We start from the raw sequence: 18,610 nt of genomic DNA, 5'->3' as shown, positions 1-18,610 counted from the left end.
GAAACACTACATATGTACTGTAACGTTGGATGTTAATCTAGCACATAAGATAAAAAATATACCAGTTTGTGTACATACAGTGTATTTTGCTATTGTTTCATTCATGAACATATTACACTACATCATTTATTAGTTCATAATCAACACTATAGTTTTTATGTTAACGTGAGCGTGCCTGTGTGTGTGTGAACATATGTGTTTGTGTATGTGTGTTTGTGTGTGTGTGTGTGTGTGTGTGTGTGTGTGTGAGTGCAAGTGTGTGTCTGTGGCTGGCCACAGCTGTGACCCTGGTGGCCCTGTAAGGGAGGAGACGAGTGTGGGTCGTCCTGAGCTGGCCAGTGAGAGGGTGTGTGTGTTTGTGTGTGTGTATGTGTGTGTGTGTGTGTGTGTGTGTGTGTGTGTGTGTGTGTGTGTGTGTGTATGTGTGCATTCTCTTGCGCTGGCCAGTGAGAGTGTGTGGGACTGAAACCCAAACCTTGCTGTTGCCATTCCTCACTGCACAAACACAGACAACTGGCCTGCAGGCATGCAGCCCCCACACACATATACACACACACACACACACACACACACACACACACACACACACACACACACACGCTCTCCTCACACACACATACACACACATAGAAACACACATGCAGACACACCCAAAAACACACATATGCACAGGCAGGCAAACACACACACACACCACACACACACTCTTGCTCTCCGATATCTGTTGTGCACTAGATCAGGCCCTGTCACATATGTGAGCGCCCCAAGGGTAAAAGGGTGAGGTGGGTTCAGGGAGACGGTATGCTCTGACTGACAAGACACACTAGCTGCTCTGTGAAGACACATTCTCTTTATTTCTCTTTCTCCTAAATCAGAGTAGATATATGCATGTCAAATATGTATTTGTTAATGTTAACTGAAATATTTAGGTAAAAAGTCAAGTGTGATACTTTAATTAAGTTATTGAAAAAAGAAAAAAAAAATCATTTTAAAGTTCTAAGAAAAAATAACCTACTGAAGAAATGTGTGAAAGTCGCGAGTAGCCTACATCTGTTTTGACATTACACCGTGGCAATTCCTTCAACATACAGCCAGAATCCAATCGATCAGGTTAATTAAAACCTCACAGCCTTCCACAGCCTTTTGGGGTACCCTTAATCCTTTTTTCTCCCCGAGATTGAACAGTACAGTTTGTACACTTTAATTTGTCCCAACACATGTCACACACTCGGAGGAGTAGTGCCGGTGGAAAAGTGAGGTGTTTGGCCGGGGCCGTGTGTTGTTTGAACAGGCAGTGGGCCTCAGCACCTCACCTCACCGCACCCACCCACCACACCTCACACAGCCCAGAAAGGGGGCCCTTCAAGCGGCACTGAAGTGCAGGGAGGGTCTGGCTAATGTCTGGAGAACCTCTGGCAGTGGGGGAACCGGTTGAGAGAGAGAGAGAGAGAGAGAGAGAGAGAGAGAGAGAGAGAGGCAGGCCCCTAGACATCCACTCCACCACACACACACACACACACACACACACACACACACACACACACACACACACACACACACACACACACACACACACACACACACACACTCCCCCCCCAATCGGAACGGCGCTGCTGAATGGAGCAAGCACAAGTAATCTGTCTCACATGCGAAGGATGGAGAGAGGGACAGGGAGGGTAGAGAGGGAGGGAGGGAACGAAGGAGAGGGGAGGGAAAGAAGGGAAAAAAAGAGCTAAAGTAGCCAGATTGAGTGTAGGGGGTGAAGTTGGGGGAGGGTTTGTGAGGCGCGTGGGCTGGGGAAGGAGGATGGAGCTCAACATGCAGGGCCAACATCTGTGATATTTCTTCATTTTGTAGCCCCCCCCCTCTCTCTCTCTACCACTTTCTCTCCTTTTCTCCGTTCATTGAAAACCAGAGGGAGTAGCACAGCTAAGGCTAAAGAAAAATGATGAAGCAAGGAGCCCCGAGATAAGACCCTTGAATTTGCAGATATTAGCTGCTTTGTGTTTTCACAACTGATCTCTTTACAGGATTTATAGCATTTTTTTTCCGTCCGTGTCAATACTTCAATATGCTACAGAAAGAAACAGAGAAAGAGAATGAGCAAAAGAAAATGAGAGGCAGAGAGAGAGAGAGATTTAGCTCACCTTTACTTAACCCTTTTAAAAGACCCATTACCAGGGCTGACAACCATTTATTCTCGGCGACACCAGAGCGGTGAATGCGAGCCTGTAATAACAGTGTAATAGCGTGCCGCTTCGCAACGCTGCTAGCAGCTAAATGGATTCTCCCCTGCGTTAGCGGCAGGCAGTTGCTCACAAATGACCAATCAATGACTAGCCGCATTAGCGGCTGGTGCAAACACAAAAGCGGCTTAGCAAACAAGCTGCACTGGAACTAGGAGCTAGCGTCTGACCCAGTCCACCCTATCGCCACTGATTCTGCCACGCGTTCGGCCCCCGATCGGTCATATCTCTGCTTGAAACATTACCATTTATTCACCACTTAGTCCACTATACTGTATAGTGATAGGCCCACTGTATAATTCATATAGTTCACATAGATCATAGGCCTATACTTGCTTACTATAGTGCACTATGTAGTGAATGAATGAATATTTCAAGCCCTTTCTGAGCCTCCTGCTTATACTAGCTGATAGAATCAATTCAGGAAACCAGTTCATTGAGAGATCATTCGTCGAGTGTGCTATTCAACGAACACGCTACTCCCTCCGTCTCTTTCCCTTGACTCGACTTCTCACCAATGCCCTTTGACAGACGGGCTTTATTTTTCCGTCCATACGCACGCATCTTGCAAGGCCTTACTTCCCTTACTTCCATTGCCAAAGGGCAACTGGAGGGGAGTATATAATATCTCAGCACGGCAGCTTAGCGCCGATGAGTGGCTGACAAGGCGGAGGCCAATGGAGCATGCAGCGCTCTGACAAGAGGGTGCTGAGAGACATGATCAGAGCACGCGCGCACGACTCTCTCTCTGTGTGTGTGTGTGTGTGTGTCTGTGTGTGTGTGTGTGTGTGTGTGTGTGTGTGTGTGTGGTGTGTGTGTGTGTGCTGTGCTGTGCTGAGGCACGACTTGTGTGGATAATCTCCCCGTAGAATCTCGCATTCATGTGCAGATCTGACGGCGAGATGACATCGGCTGTCGTGTTCTTGAAGCACGGCGGCAGCAGCAGCGGCGGCAGCAGCAGCGCTGGCGGCAGTAGGGGTGATGGTGGCGACGGGGACGATGGCGGTACGCAGAGCTGTCAGAACCTGTCACCAGGCTGGAGTGACAGGACCAGAGTCCGAGCGGCGGTCGTCACGTGGACGGGTCTTTTGACTGTCGCTATGGCATTGGTTGCAGCTCACGGTGAGGCGGAGACAGACATAGTCACGCTATACAGAGTCAAAGCAGGAAGTCATCAATGAGCCACCTGCACATGCCTCTGTACAAAGCATGGATTGCTTTCAGATGATTTCAATGACTAATTGGCTTTGAACAGATGTCCATATAAGGATGTATTTGGGTCCTTCTAGTTATCCAAACGATGTGCTGATTTAAAAGGCTCCATCAAGAATGATCATATGAGATCTTTATGAGTCCTTTTCTTCATGATATCTTTATCCACACACAGGAACTAAAGAACATGTTTCCATGAGAAGATGCCATGTTGGTAAAAAGGACTCATCTCATCAAGGCAACATAAATGTATCACAAAGCTGATTAAAGTCACAAGGGTTCCACAAGGGTTCTAGAAGGTGCATATCATGTGTGGTTCTCAGTCCAGCCTTCCCCGGTGTAAGCAGAACCTTTTAAAGAGGGCTGATCTGAAGAGCCGTATCTCTGAGAGAGCTGGCTGTGCCACTCAGTCACGCCATGCCTCCTGCGCCTCCTGTTTTCAGGGATGAAACCATCACAATCCTCCCCCTTTCTCACTTCCACCTCTCTCTCTTCCACCTCCTTCCCATTTCCCTCTCTCTCTCTCTCTCTCTCTCTCCTCTCTCTCTCTCTCCTCTCTCTCTCTCTCTCTCTCTCTCTCTCTCTCTCTCTGTGTGTACTGCCCTCTCCCCGCCCTGCACCCACCCCCACTGCCCAGCAGGTTGAGCCCCACAGGGGTATTTTTTTAATAAAAGCTCTCTGCACCACATGCTAAAAGGCTATGCAAATGTTCCCACTCCGTCTGGTTCTGCTCTTGTGCTTTTTTTTATAGATAGATATTTTTTCACCAAATGTTTAGTCCCAACTCTCAGTCATCCAGAGCCAAAAAGAGAATAACAATGGTGTGTCTGTGTGTGTGTGTGTGTGTGTGTGTGTGTGTGTGTGTGTGTGTGTGTGTGTGTGTGTGTGTGTACGTGTGTGTGAGTGATTTTGTGTATGTGTGTTGTTGATACATGTCAGTGTGTGTGTGTGTGTGTGCGTGTGTGCGTGTGTGCATGTGTGCGTGTGTGTCTGTGTGTCTGTGTGTCTGTGTGCTATTTGTTTTGGGAAGGCATGGATACTTTGTTAACACCGCTCCTGGGTATTTGATCTGAAAAGCTATTAGGATGATTGCATTCTGAATTCATTACAATTCAAGGCGTGCCGTGAATGTGGAAGTGACTGCCGTTGTCGGGCCCTGAGCCCGTGGTGTGTTTTTATTAACATGGCCCCCACACTGAATAATGCATCAGCCACACGCAGACCCCTGGTCACAGTGACTAATATTCACCAGACGCTACAAATCCACCAATAGAAGCTCCCGGATTATATCATCTCAGGCACACATTTTCTAAGGAAAGCTCTCTTGACCTGCTTATTATTTGTGTGTGTGTGTGTTTATGTCCTGTGTGGATCGGATGCTTTGCATTGGACCTGCAGTGTGACGGTCCCTAAAGACCTGTAGTTGTAGATTGTGATTGTATTAGGCCCCTTGTGATGCTGTGTTTGTTTGTGTGTATATGTGTGTGTGTGTGTGTGTATGTTTGTTTGTTAACTCAATAGCCTTGCATGATATGTGTATATGTATACAAGAGTGACAGCATGATGGAGACCTCTGCTTATACTGTGTGTGTCCAATACATTGTGTCTGTTGGTATGTATGTCTGTAGGTATGTGTGTGTGTGTGTGTGGTGTGTGTGTGTGTGTGTGTGTGTGTGTGTGTGCGCGCGCACGTGTGTGTGTGTGTGTGTGTGTGTGTGTGTGTGTACTGGGCATAACATGCTATGGGGTGCAGTAGACATGGCCGACAATGTACCAGATTAAGAGTCCGCCCCTCCTCCTCCTCTTTATCCCTTCGCTTTTCTTTCTTTCCTGTCCTCTCTGACTCACCCCCTCCTCTTCCTCCTTTTCCTCTTCCTCTTTCTCCTCTACTTCTCTTAGCCAGCTGAGCAATCAGGTCAGCTCTCCCCCTCTGCACGTCGCTCCTGGTCAATTGTCCCCCCCTTCTCTCTCTCTCCATCTCCATCTCTCTCTCTCTCCCTCTCCATCTCTCTCTCCCTCCTCTCTTCCTCTCATTTTGCCGCTATCTGTCTCTCTACCCAGCCTGCAGCTGTTACCAATGATGTCACCACCCCTCCCGACCTGACCCACTCTCTCTCCACACAATCACACACACACACACACACACACACCATCCCCCACCAGCCCCCTCCCATCATCACCACCGACAACCGACAAACGTCATGCTTGGAAACTCAGGGGAGGAGACAGAGATGTTGCCAGCCGCCTGCGCTCTGAGTATGCTCCTGTGGGAGGGTATGGACACACACACACACACACACACACACACACACACACACACACACACACACAAAACAACAATGACAACAACAATGACTTTGCAATGCCGTCAGTGTCGTGTGACGCTGATCACACGCATGCAAACGCTGTATCGCATGCAAAAGATGGCCCTTGGAAAACCTATTATGTCCTCTGCATGTTTTTTGCATATGGCTGAAATTGAGTAAACATGCTTACAAGCACCAGAGCTGGCCTCTGACACCTCGTATCTGTGAAGTACTCGCTAGTTCAACTGATGGATGGCAAAAGGCACAGCTCCCATTGAGTTCTACCATGAATAATAAAGGCTAATAATTATTAGTAGAAGCACACATTAAAAATGTATGCCTTCAATATACAAGGCACTTGCTCTTACTGTTCAATCTTTAGTCTCATGACCCACTAATCAATTAACTCACAACCCAACAATCATTTAATCATCTGACTAATGGCTCTATAGGATATATGAACAAACAACATATCAGCAACTGTAAATCACACGAGAGCAATTCGATTGAACTTAAGGGGAAGCACTTGTCCAATAGCAGTTACCAGTGTAGTGTTTCAGTGTTCACAGAGGAATTAGCCATCATTAGCCATGAAATCCTCATATCTGATTATTAGCCATTAAATATTAAATATATGACCTGTTTCGACGCTGATGGGTAATGTTGTTCCTTATTCATGATTGGGTGACAAAGAAAACACAGTTAATTAAAGTGAGGCTAGCTCGCAGGTCAGTAGGTCTTCATGTGAATCAGTGTGGCAAAAAACCTGAACACTGGTCCGGGCCAACTGTGGGCCGGGACTCACCCAGAAGTGGACCAGATGTAGGGCCCTGGGTCAGTGTCTGTCTGTGACGTTCAATTTCAGGGCTGGCTGGCTGAGCAGAAGGAGCTGGTGACCCACAAGAGCCTCAGGGGGTGTTTGCTGTGCATGTACTGCCCTCGACTGCCCCTCGACTGCCCCTGACGCTCATGGAGACTCCCTGTCTGCTCTGCACATTGCAGCGCAGCGCAGCATAGCATAGCACAGGCCATGTGCTCCGTCAACCACAGCCCTGTCCCCGGCTCACGCGGGCTGGGTTCACCTCGCATAACCAGACCTCGGGACTTCCTCGAGCCCACAGAAGCATACACATACACACAACACACCGCACAAGCGCAAGCGCGCCCCGCACGCACGCACGCACACACACACACACACACACACACACACACACACACACACACACACACACACACACACACACACACACACACACAGAAACACTCTCTCTCTCTCTCTGCAACAGAACTGCACTAAATTGCCCCCACTTTATTGTCTTGGAGAGAGCACAAAAACAGCTCTGTGGTTTATCTATTGTGCTGCTATCACTGTCTGTGATCTTCTCCAGATAAACAATCTCTGCTCGAATCATTAATTTTTAATCAAAGAGGACAATATGAGGCCTGAGCAATGGGTTGCCACTGAGAAGGTTAATCCACGGCTTCAGAGTGGCCTGCATCGACTGGCCTGGTCCTCCGAGTCTTATTTCTCACCCCCTCTCATCCCTCTCTCCTCCCCTCTCCTCCCCTCTCCTCCATCTCTCCTCTATCTGTCACTTCCATCGCACGGCAGCCCGGTGGAAGAGGCCAGGCGGGGGAAATAACAAAGCGCACTTCCTCTCCCTACAACCAGCCTGGTGACAGACAAAATAGTGAAGGCGCTACCACCCAGAGATCCTGCACTCTCTATCTCAAACACACACCCGCACCCACACACACTATACACACGATCAGCTTTGTTTCTAAAACAATATGAGCCGTGGCCCCTGGAGGCTGAGCCAGAGCAACACGAGGGGAAACCAAGGAACTAGATTTCACAGAGAGAGTGGGAGAGGGGGAGGGAGAGAGAGAGAGAGAGAGAGAGAGAGAGAGAGAGAGTCAGAGAGAGGGAGACAGATAGTCAGAGAGACAGAGAGAGAGAGAGAGAGAGAGAGAGAGAGAGAGAGAGAGAGAGAGGAGGGGGGGGGGGAGGGGGGGGGGGGGGGGATGAGAGAGAGAGAGAGAGAGTCAGAGAGAGGGAGACAGATAGTCAGAGAGACAGAGAGAGAGAGAGAGACAGAGAGAGAGAGAGAGAGAGAGAGAGAGAGACAGAGAGAGAGAGAGAAAGAGATGGAGAGAAAGAAAGAGAGAGGGAGAGAGAGGTAGAAAGACGAGAATGGCAATGCAAGGTGACAGTTCATTCCACAGATCACTTTGTTTTTGTGGGCATGCATGCCTGTGTATGCGTTTAAGTGTGCATGTGTGTCTCTGTGTGTGTGTGTCTGTGTGTGTGTGTTCCTCTGTGTGTTAGTCAGAGGAAAGGGAAAGACAGATCCACTCCCTGGCTTGGGGAGTGAAGCAGTGCACCATGTTCCATCTAGACAAGACCTCCCATCAGCCTGCCCTGCCTGGGGTGAGCTCCTTTGTCTGGGATTGTTCTGGAAGCATTAGTGTTTGCATCATCGCCTGCAATGGCAAAGCTGCCATTAAAAAACACATCAAAGCTCTTACGAATCCTTCTCTCCCTCCTCTCTCTACAATTGGTGTAGCCAACCCTAGTCCATCCGGGAAAGACCAGCACTTTAATTTGCCAACTGACCACATTAAACTATAAGAGGGACCCAAGGCAACTGTTGTGTTGCTTTGCCCTTCTGCCTGCTAGCGGGTCAAAATGTGTAGAATATCTCAGCGATGTAATGTGAGAGCTGTTAAGACTCATGCAGCACCTAATATGCAATTAGGAGAGTACCCGAATACCATATCTGAGACCTAATATGCAATTAGGAGAGTACCCGAATACCATATCTGAGACCTAATATGCAATTAAGGGAGTACCCTAATGCCATATCTGAGGCAGTAAACCACACAAACCTGTGAAGCATTCCTATTTGTTTTCTTATAAATTAAAAACACAATATGGCTCGTCAGAAGACCTCTCTAAGACATGACGACGGTTGCCGCGCTTCAAAGAAAAGGTGCCCCCGTTGGCACTCTGCAGGCAGTCGGAACTTCACACTGCGAGGCGTGTGCGCGCTGATTCCTAAATAATGCACCTCTCTGCATATGACAGCCAACAATTTCTCCTTTGGTCTGGCAACAAGGGGAGTTTGCTGCTGCAAACGGGCTGCCTGTCTTAACAACCATCTGCAAGTCTTTTGTACACCGGGACGGCTGTGTGCAAAGGCTCACGGCAGCTCCGCTGTTCTCATGCTACTGTAAATGCTAAATGCTTTGACCCCACCAAAGGCAACACAAGCACAAGAGGACATGTGATGGCTAGCTTGCTAACCGCTTCGTCTGTGATTTAAAGTTCCTCAAGCAGCTATGTACATTAGGAAAGGCTGGCGGCTGGTCAGTAAATATTCAGAGTTGACTTGTAATCCTGACCTTGAAATGGCTGCCACTGAGGAGAGAGGAGGGGTAGCAGGGTAGTGGGGGTGAGGGGGCTGTTTTGGTATGAAAGCGCTCCGATTATAGCACATTTCTAGGGCACCACATAATCACTGTCCAAGTTCCAAATCAATGACCTACTTCTCTCTCTCTGTCTATCTCACCCATACTGCCTCTCTTTCTCTCTGATTCTCTTTCTCACTGTCTTTTTCTGCTCTCTCTCTCACTCACACACACACACACACACACACACACGCACACACACGCACACACACGCACACATACACACACACACAGACTGGTGGCTTAAGTTCTGTCAGCAGATTAAGGCTAAAAACAAATTTGATAAAGTTGTTTTCCCTAAAAATAAGACTGTTACATAACCGAAGCCTGGAAAAAAAAAACAAGGAAGGTCAAACGGCAAAAACGGTGAGCGAGAAAGTCAGAAATCCTCAGCAAAAAATGTCCGTGCCCTTTTTTTTCTAGGAATCAAACAAACACGTATAGCTCTTCCGGGTAATCTGAGCTCATGTAGTTATGCTTTGGCACTAGGGAACAGGGAATCGACAGCTACAGCCCTGTGTGTGTGTGTCAGGCCCTGCACGGTTCCAGCACATCAAACCTGACCTGGATAAGAGGCAGGGAACAGCCTGGTGTGACAGACCACAGTCCTCTACTCGCACTGGGAATGTGAGCAGCGTCTGCTGCACCGAGGAGGTCAAGACTACACACACATGCATGCACTCCTTGCTTCCAGAATTTCTTCAATTAGTGCAGTGTGGGCTATTTATGGACATCCTTAGTAGACCCCCACCCCCCCCCCGCCCCCCACACACACACACACATACATGCACACTGTGTGACAGCTTGTGCAGTCCTCTACACTATGGTAGCTTTAGCCTGGAAAAATCCAAAACTCATTCACAAAGGGGATAGAGTCTGGTGACTCTCGATTGGGAAATGTGTGCAACACTTGCATCGCAACGGGCACTAACTTTATAGTCATTGGTCTAGCCTTACCAATCACATTGCTCAGAGACGTTGCTTCTTACTTCGCCTAAACTTTACAAACTGACAATAAACAGCATCAACAATCAGGAAATAATGTATGTGGTTCTACCGTTGCTGTAAACTAAATTTCTGCATTTTTCCTATTGCATTTCTTTTTTTTTTGCAGGTGTTGCTGCTTCTGTTTATCACAATAAATTTCGGTTTGGTCTTGCCCTCTAATCGCTGATTGGCCAGACATTTTTCTTGTCTGAGGGAAACGGTTATGAACTATGGTGTTCCAGACTAGATCTCCCTGAAAGAAGACCTAGGTGGGTGGGGCCAGGCTACAGTAGCCTAGCCTCCCTTCAAAAAGCTGGAGACAGCGTGATATGGGTTTTTAAGATCGTAATCTCGAACTTATTAGTGAAGATGTCTTCATTATGACATAACAAAGCCATTGAGACATGTTCATTATGACTTGACAAAGCTATTTGCTCAAACCAGTTTGTCACCTCTCTACATGACAGAGGGGGAGAATAGAGATGAGAGGATGGCTACATTCACTTTTTACTCTCTCTCTCTCCCTCTATCTCTCTCTGAGCTCTCTCTCTCTTTCTCTGAGCTCTCTCTCTTTCTTTGAGCTCTCTCTCTCTCTTTCTCTGAGCTCTCTCTCTTTCTCTGAGCTCTCTCTCTCTTTCTCTGAGCTCTTTCTAAATCGCACAAATGCTTTATCTATACACATTGTCATTAGCATGAGTGAGAGACACACAAAAAAAGAGCTATACGCACACACAAACAGAGACGGAGAGAGAGAGAGAAAGAGAGAGAAAAAGAGAGAGGACTGGACGTTTAAAACACTCTTACAGGCCCATTGGTGTACTGTTCACTTTAGTGCAAGTGGAATTGATTGTGTGGCTACTAGACTGTGCGGCTACTAGACTGTGTGGCTACTAGACTGTGCGGCTACTAGACTGTGTGCGGCTACTAGACTGTGCGGCTACTAGACTGTGCGGCTACCAGACTGTGCGGCTACCAGACTGTGCGGCTACCAGACTGTGCGGCTACCAGACACTAGACTGTGCTGTGTTCAGTGAGCGGCTGCCAGTTGACACGTGGGGGAAAGACCTGATTCTCCTCATCATTCACTCAGCCAGTCAGTCAGTCACTTACTCAGTCACTCAGCGTGTGTGTGTGTGTGTGTGTGTGTGTGTGTGTGTGTGTGTGTGTGTGTGTGTTGGAGAGAGAGAGAGCAGGCAGAGGCCGACAGGACACACACACACAGTCTGGGCCTGTTGGGAGGCCCGAGAGCACGGCTTACCTCACCGCACATGGCCGCCTCACTAATACAGTTAACCATGCGTTCTTACACAACTCACACACACACACACACACACACACACACACACACACACACACACACACACACAGATAGATATGTACACACATGTGCACACACACACTCATCCTCACACAGACATACATTTCTGAATGTGATAATATACTAATAAATCAGTGTTACATATTAATGAAATATGTTTTTATTTTATACATATTTATTTATTTATTTATTTATGTGTTTGTTTGTTGTTGTTGCTATCATTATACACTTTTTATTGAGTTGTGAGAAACCAAACAGACCAAACATACTGGTATATGACTATGCAAGGTATGTGCAACCAAATCCACACATCCACACAACCACAAACAAAATCCCATACACAAACCACAAGGATAAAATGCCACCGCAAGCAATTTCTCAATTGGGGTGGGGTGGGGTGGGGGGGGGTTCTGTGGTTGTGTGCATGCACGTGCACAACAAACACACACACACACACACACACACACACACACACACACACACACACACACACACACACACACACCCTTAGGCTGCAGTTGTGGCCAAAAGCAGAACTAATGGGGATTAGGATATCAGAGGAAATGGACTCTCTTCCAGCTGACCTACATCTCCCACTGAGATGCCAAATAATCCAGCCATACATGCGTCTCCATTGAATCTAAGATTAATGCGCGTCAGCCAAAATATAGTCCTGCAATGGCACGTAACAACTGCACTAAACAAAAAGCAGGTTACGTTGAATCACAAAGCCGGAAAAAGACAGGCTTATTGCTTTTTACAAGGGATAAAACATGCCGTGCGCTCTGTGCTTCCAAGCTGTATAATTTATGCCATTAGTGTTCTATCAGGTAGATATAATAGGTGCTATTACTGGTTTACTGAATTAGCCAGAGCACTCTAGCTAGCCATTAGAACTACCCCTATTAGCATCTATTAGCACACATCTAAAGAGTAGGCTATAGAAGCACTATACGATTTAGAGCTAACCAATCTGTCTTCTGGATGTAATGATTTCTCTACAACACAGTGCTTTTTTTCTTGCATAACCTGGAATCACTCCACACTGAGTGCCACGTCAGGTCCTGCTACATACACAAGCTGCGCTTTTTGATTTGATTTGAGAGATTACGACGTCAATCTAATCTCTGCTTGATGAACATGCTGTATCTTGAAGCTGACGGCAACAGGGCAAGGGGGAGAGCTGCAGGATGTGTGTGTGTGTGTGTGTGTGTGTTTGTGTGTGTGCACATTGTTGAATACACACTTCCCTAATATTTGCTATTCAGGGTTCAAGAGAGAGCACAAAGCGGAAGAGGAGATTAGCTAACTGCACCAGCTAGTGCTCCAGAGGGATACGCACAACCTCTGCTCTCAGTAGGCAACACCGGCACAGATAAAGAGGCCAGCTACAGTAGCATTGTTTTCCAAGGCCTGCCTAGCAACAGGGGGTAAATAAAACGAGCTAGAAATGTTCCAATTGTATTGATGCACTAATTTCCCATTTTGTGTGTGTGTGTGTGTGTGTGTGTGTGTGTGTGTGTGTGTGTGTGTGTGTGTGTGTGTGTGTGTGTGTGTGTGTTACACAGACAGAGTTTGAGATGACACTGATCTCTGCATCCTCATTCTGAAAGACATGTGGCTTTTGAAATGAAATCTGCAATGAGCATTTGAGTCCACCTATGCCCATGTGTGTGTCTGTGTGTTTGTTTATGTGTGTATGTCTATGTATGTGTGTGTGTATGTTTATGTATGTATGTGTGTGTGTGTATGACTATGCCTGTATGTTTATGAACCTGCAGAAAATACCAGAACAAGCAATCCAACCACAGACACACACAGACACACACACACACACACACACACACACACACACACACACACACACACCATGCACCATGTGACAGTGCTCTGAAAAAGACACAGAGCAGATTGTTTGCATGCTTTGCTCAAGGGCTCCGATAAGAACATTTGCTTAAAGAGAAATAACAAAATGGAAATCAAATCTCAGCACGGCTCTGGCCCTCTCTCACCCTCTTCTCTCTTCCTCCTCTCCTCTCCTCTCCTCTCATCCTCCCCTTCTTCCCTTCCTCCCCTTATATAGCCTACCTCTGAGCTGCCACATGGGCCTGCTGTACGGAGCCGGCTAGTTTAATGTCCCTGAGCAATCGCGGGCTCCCAGATGTCCCTGGGCAGTGGAGGGGAGAGTGGGGCGCGCTCGTCTCATTAGCATACTGCAGATGCTACCGAAATCACTCACCTTCCTGCTGCTCAGCACTATTTAAATAAATTATTTGGGAGTCATGGAGAACTGCACCGCTGTCGGGATTTTGTGTGTGTGTGTGTGTGTGTGTGTGTGTGTGTGTGTGTGTGTGTGTGTGTGTGTGTGTGTGTGTGTAGGTGCGTGCGTGTATATATGTGTGTGTGTATATGTGTGTATGAGGATGAGCGTGTGTGTGTGTGTGTGTGTGTGTGTGTGTGTGTGTACATACTGTATCTGTGTGTGTGTGTGTGTGTGTGTGTGTACATACTGTATCTGTGTGTGTGTGTGTGTGTGTGTGTGTGCATACTGTATCTGTGTGTGTGTGTGTGTGTGTGTGTGTGTGTGTGTGTGTGTGTGTGTGTGTGTGTGTGTGTGTGTGTGCGTGTGTGAGAGAGAGAGAGAGAGAAAGAAAGTGTGCGTGTGTCCCTCATTGCAACATGAGCGTCAAACACTGTTTCAGCTTACGCATTTTGTGTAAACAATGATGTAATGTGGACCAATTTCACAGTCATAATTTACGGTGTTCTGCGCTCAGAAAGACAAGATGGATTTCACTGTGTTGCAAATAATATGATTGGAGCATGTTTCCTAACCCTTAAGAAATACACTCAAGAGGTGCCCTCCTCCCATTGCTTTGTATCCGTGTGCGTGTGTGTGTGCGTGTGTGTGTCAGAGAGAGAGAAAGGGGAGATTGCAATGGAGAGATTAGGGTATGATAACACACACACACAAACGAGGAAGTGCCTGAAGTCTTGTAGTTGGTAATCAGGATTCAGTAGGTCAAACATACTCCATAAATACTTAATAAAAACAGATTGGACAGCCCAGAGAGTTGGTTTTTGATGCAGTTTGTCTTACCTCTGTCTGTGGATGCTTTTGTCTTCTGGGCGCCAAGGAACCTTGTTTACATCTCCATGGGTCCCTGTCCACACCTGCAACAACGCAGAAGAGGAACACAATTAAGCGGGGCACGTTCACATTTCCCACGCTTTGTGAGCGTGTTTGGTTGCATGCATGCATACTTTACTTTCCCAACAGAAAAGCAGCTCGTACAAGTTTCATGAAAACAGTTAAATTACACATAATGCATCATTATCACCGAATCAATCTAGACATGGAACAGGGATCTTCATGATACAAAGCATATAATGTGCACCTCATTTTAAAATATGCACAAAACACAGCGCATTATTGTGCATAATGACCGTGATAAAAAGTGCTGCCCGGAAACAATTTAAATTCTGCACGCTGATGGAGTGTAATCTTTGTCCTGTTTTTTTTTTTTCTTTTTTTTTTTTTTTGGTTCTCATGCCATCAGCAGTTCGAGAATCTGGTGGTGAATTTCAGAGGCCGGTCCAGCCCTGTGTCCTTTGAGCGGACGACTGTGGCGCAGCATGTCAATGATTAAAAAGGCCACGGCGCAAACTCCGGGGTGGCCCAGGCTAGACAGGAGACCACCTCGTGCCATTCACAGAATTCCCACTATGTGGATGGTGGCAAGGAGCAAACGGCTCAATTAAGGAAGAGCGTCTTTATGTATGTGAGACGCGTCAGTGTGTGTGTGTGGGTCTAGCTCTGTGAGCTCACTGGGTCTAGTGTCTTCACAAGGATCATGTAGCCAAATAGTGTTAACAACTAAGTAAGTAATCTGTCCATTGCTCAGAGAGAGAGTGTGTTTTTTATATCTGAGAGTGAGTGGATGGTGAAAAGTAATGTGTGATGGAGGACCAGCAAAACACTCACACACACACACACACACACACACACACACACACACACACACACACAAGGACACACATCCACATCCAGAACTAATTGAGTCGCAAACTTTAAAGGCTCCGATTAACCGTGGCTATGATGCAAACAAATTCAATTTGAGCCCTGCCGTTGACTTTTAATAAAATGTCACTTGAAGATTTATTACACTTTGAACTCTGTGGCAGTTGTAATTGGGTATGAATATTTGAAGTCGGCAGCAGCAGACAGATGCATTTGGTGGCACTCTCCATACGGTATCCCCATGTCGTGACTATTAATGGAAATTTTCATATGAACTGCTACACTGCTACTTCACCCCCCCCCCCCCCCCCCCCCCCAAAAGAAAAAATGGTCAATATGTTTTAGTTCATATTGCCACATAACAGCCTATAGCACATCGACTAAGTGATTCTAATCTACCAGTCTATAACACAGATTGCAGGGTGTGAATAAAGTGTTTTTGAAGAAAGCTTCACAAAAATGAAGACTGATGCGCAACGACAACAACAACACCTCATCAGCAGGGATCATCAGCAGGGTAAACCAATCACAAGCCAGCTCCTTTCCCCAATTAGTGCATGAACAATCCAGCACTTGATCAATTCTGCCTCACAATGTTTGGATGGTCTGTGCTTCTATTTGTGTGTGTAGATATCTTATTAGTGGATTAGTAGAAACCTCCAGACATTTTTTTGTTAACAATTAAAGGGACACCAGGCAAGCCTGATGCTTTTTCTCTACGAAACTCCCCTTCGCTCGGTCTGAAGCTCTTTTCCTTTTCTTTGCGTCTTCCGTCAAGGGTTTTCGTTTTCGCTGCTTCTTCGCCGGCTCTGCCATTATACACACGTTTGCAACAATCTCTAGTGTTTCGTTAGCCTGCCTCTGTGCTGTAAACTGATCCTGCTTCGGTCGGCGGGTAGGATACACCGAACTTGCAAGTGGGATATTCTTCCTACAGGCAGTAGGGGCAGGCGAGAGAGCCTTCATTCGCCCCGTAATGAGTCATTTAACCATATACCGACTTACAAAGATGATTAATTAACACGAAAACGTTGCCTGGTGTCCCTTTAATACATGGCTGAATGTCACCTGACAGCACTTGTACTAAAGGGACATTTCCTAATGAGCCCTACGGTTCAAAGACCCCCCCTTTACACACACACCCAGAGAACATTAGGCTGACATTACAATGTTCTATCACTGACTTCACAGCAGAAGACCTAATAAATGTGTAGTGACATTTAATACAGACCTCTTTAATTAAGTAATAATACACACACCTATTACGTACAGTATATACTAATGGCTAACGTGTTCCCTGAACTAAAGTGGTACCATGGGCTGATATAGCTGAGGATCCTCAGCAGTCTGAACACTGGAAGATATATTTTTGTCCAAAGAGGAGCCTGACACAGATATCGTTATGGCTATTACCCATAATGCACTGCTCTCAAAAACCACCTGGAGAGGACATAAAAATGAGCACGGCAGTTCAAAAGAAGCGGCATGACACCACCTTTGGAACAGCCACTTGGGAATTCTGCTTGTGAAAGAAAAGCACTCTAGATGAAATGTATAGACAAGCCAGCATTATTCCCTTCCAGCAGTTAAATTATTGTGCCCAGAAATGTAATATATGTTTTCTATTCTCCTATTGTAACCAAACATTTCGGCTCAGTCCAGACCATTACGGAAAATTACCACGTAGACGGCACCGATTGAAAGGAAAAATCCACTTTCCCCACTGACAAGGAAAGGAAAACAAAGGTGGCGGCCACAACTCACAGTGGCTTACTCTTTAACTTGAACTGAGATAACCCCGCACAGCAAATCTGACGCATGGTGGCGTCTCTCTCCCTCCCTCCCTGCCTCTCTCTCTCTTTCTCTCTCTCTCTCTCCTTCTCCCTCTCCCAGCCCAGACATGCCACACGCCTGCTGGCTCCTAAAAAAAAAAACTCCAGTCTCTCAGCTCTGAGGTCACTGGAGTGCCAGACTGCAGACACACAACTATCTGTCTGGGCTCTGACCAAAGAGCGGACAGACACGGGGCCTCCCTGTGCAGACAGACACTCGCACGATCGTTCACATGCTCTGTATGCAGGCGTTCGCCGGAACCTTCTAAAAGGACCTCTTTTTCCTGACTAAATGTCTCCCTAGATGCCCTAGCAGAGGTTAGTTGCTATGCTAAGCCCACAGTGAGGGTAGCCAGAGAGTTCGAAATAATACAGATTAAAATATCTGGGAGTATAAAGTGACATTTGTATCATTTATCCTTTTTTTTTGGCTCCTGCATGTGTTACGTATTTGGGCTTCGAATGTGCTCCACTCTTATATATGAGCTAAATACTTAGCACCAGCAAGAGTCGTCGTCATTGGTAACGTAACCCATGTTTCCATGCTCTCCCACCAGTCGCTACTCTCGCGGATGGCTGGGATACCATTGAGGTGCACTGATACCCCCCCTCCCCATTGGTCTATTTACAGACTCCCAGAGCCTGAGCCAGCTGTAACCAGGCTGCAGAGGCCTACCACAGGCTGCCTGGGTTAACAGCCCTGCTAACGGAGGACAGTGATGACATCAACATAACAGAGTACGGCTGGCTGGCACTCATGTACGATTCACTAAGGAGACCAAAATACCAAACTACCCCCCCCCCCCCCCCGCCCCCCAACACACATACACACAAATCACCATCCACTACACCCCCCCCCCCCCACACACACACACAGACAGACAGACACACAAAACCCCCATCTCATACCCCAACCCCCATACCTCCACCCTCTCTGATTGACAGGGCTCCAAGACACTCCATGTGCAGCTGTCTAAACTTCACCCCCTCCCTCTTTCTCTCTCCTGCTCTCTGCATGTCCTCCACTGCCTCTCTCCTTCTCTCTTTCTTTCTGTCCCTCTCTATCCCTCCTTCTCGCGTCTTTGAGCAGGCGTTCGGAGGCAACTGTGGGACCCTGAGCATGTGGTTAGGCTGCATTTGGCAGGCCACTAGGTGTGAGTGTGCAGTGTGTGTGTGTGTGTGTGTGTGTGAGATTGGTCTGTGTGTGTGTGTGTGTG

At 47.0% G+C, this 18,610-nt stretch overlaps 1 protein-coding gene across 5 annotated transcripts in view; it reads right to left on the bottom strand.

The window, feature by feature from the left end:
- LOC121699765 (zinc finger MIZ domain-containing protein 1-like) overlaps positions 1 to 18,610 on the bottom strand; it is a 146,572-nt gene that overhangs the window by 80,437 nt on the left and 47,525 nt on the right. For all 5 annotated transcript variants that reach the window (XM_042082168.1, XM_042082167.1, XM_042082171.1 and 2 more), the window contains exon 2: positions 14,641 to 14,714. The gene's annotated coding sequence lies outside the window, so the exon portion shown is untranslated. The remainder of the gene's footprint in view (positions 1 to 14,640; positions 14,715 to 18,610) is intronic.

The sequence above is a fragment of the Alosa sapidissima genome, chromosome 24, assembly GCF_018492685.1.
Source record: "Alosa sapidissima isolate fAloSap1 chromosome 24, fAloSap1.pri, whole genome shotgun sequence".
Taxonomy (NCBI): Eukaryota; Metazoa; Chordata; class Actinopteri; order Clupeiformes; family Clupeidae; genus Alosa; species Alosa sapidissima.
This window is presented reverse-complemented; position numbering and strand designations above follow the sequence as displayed.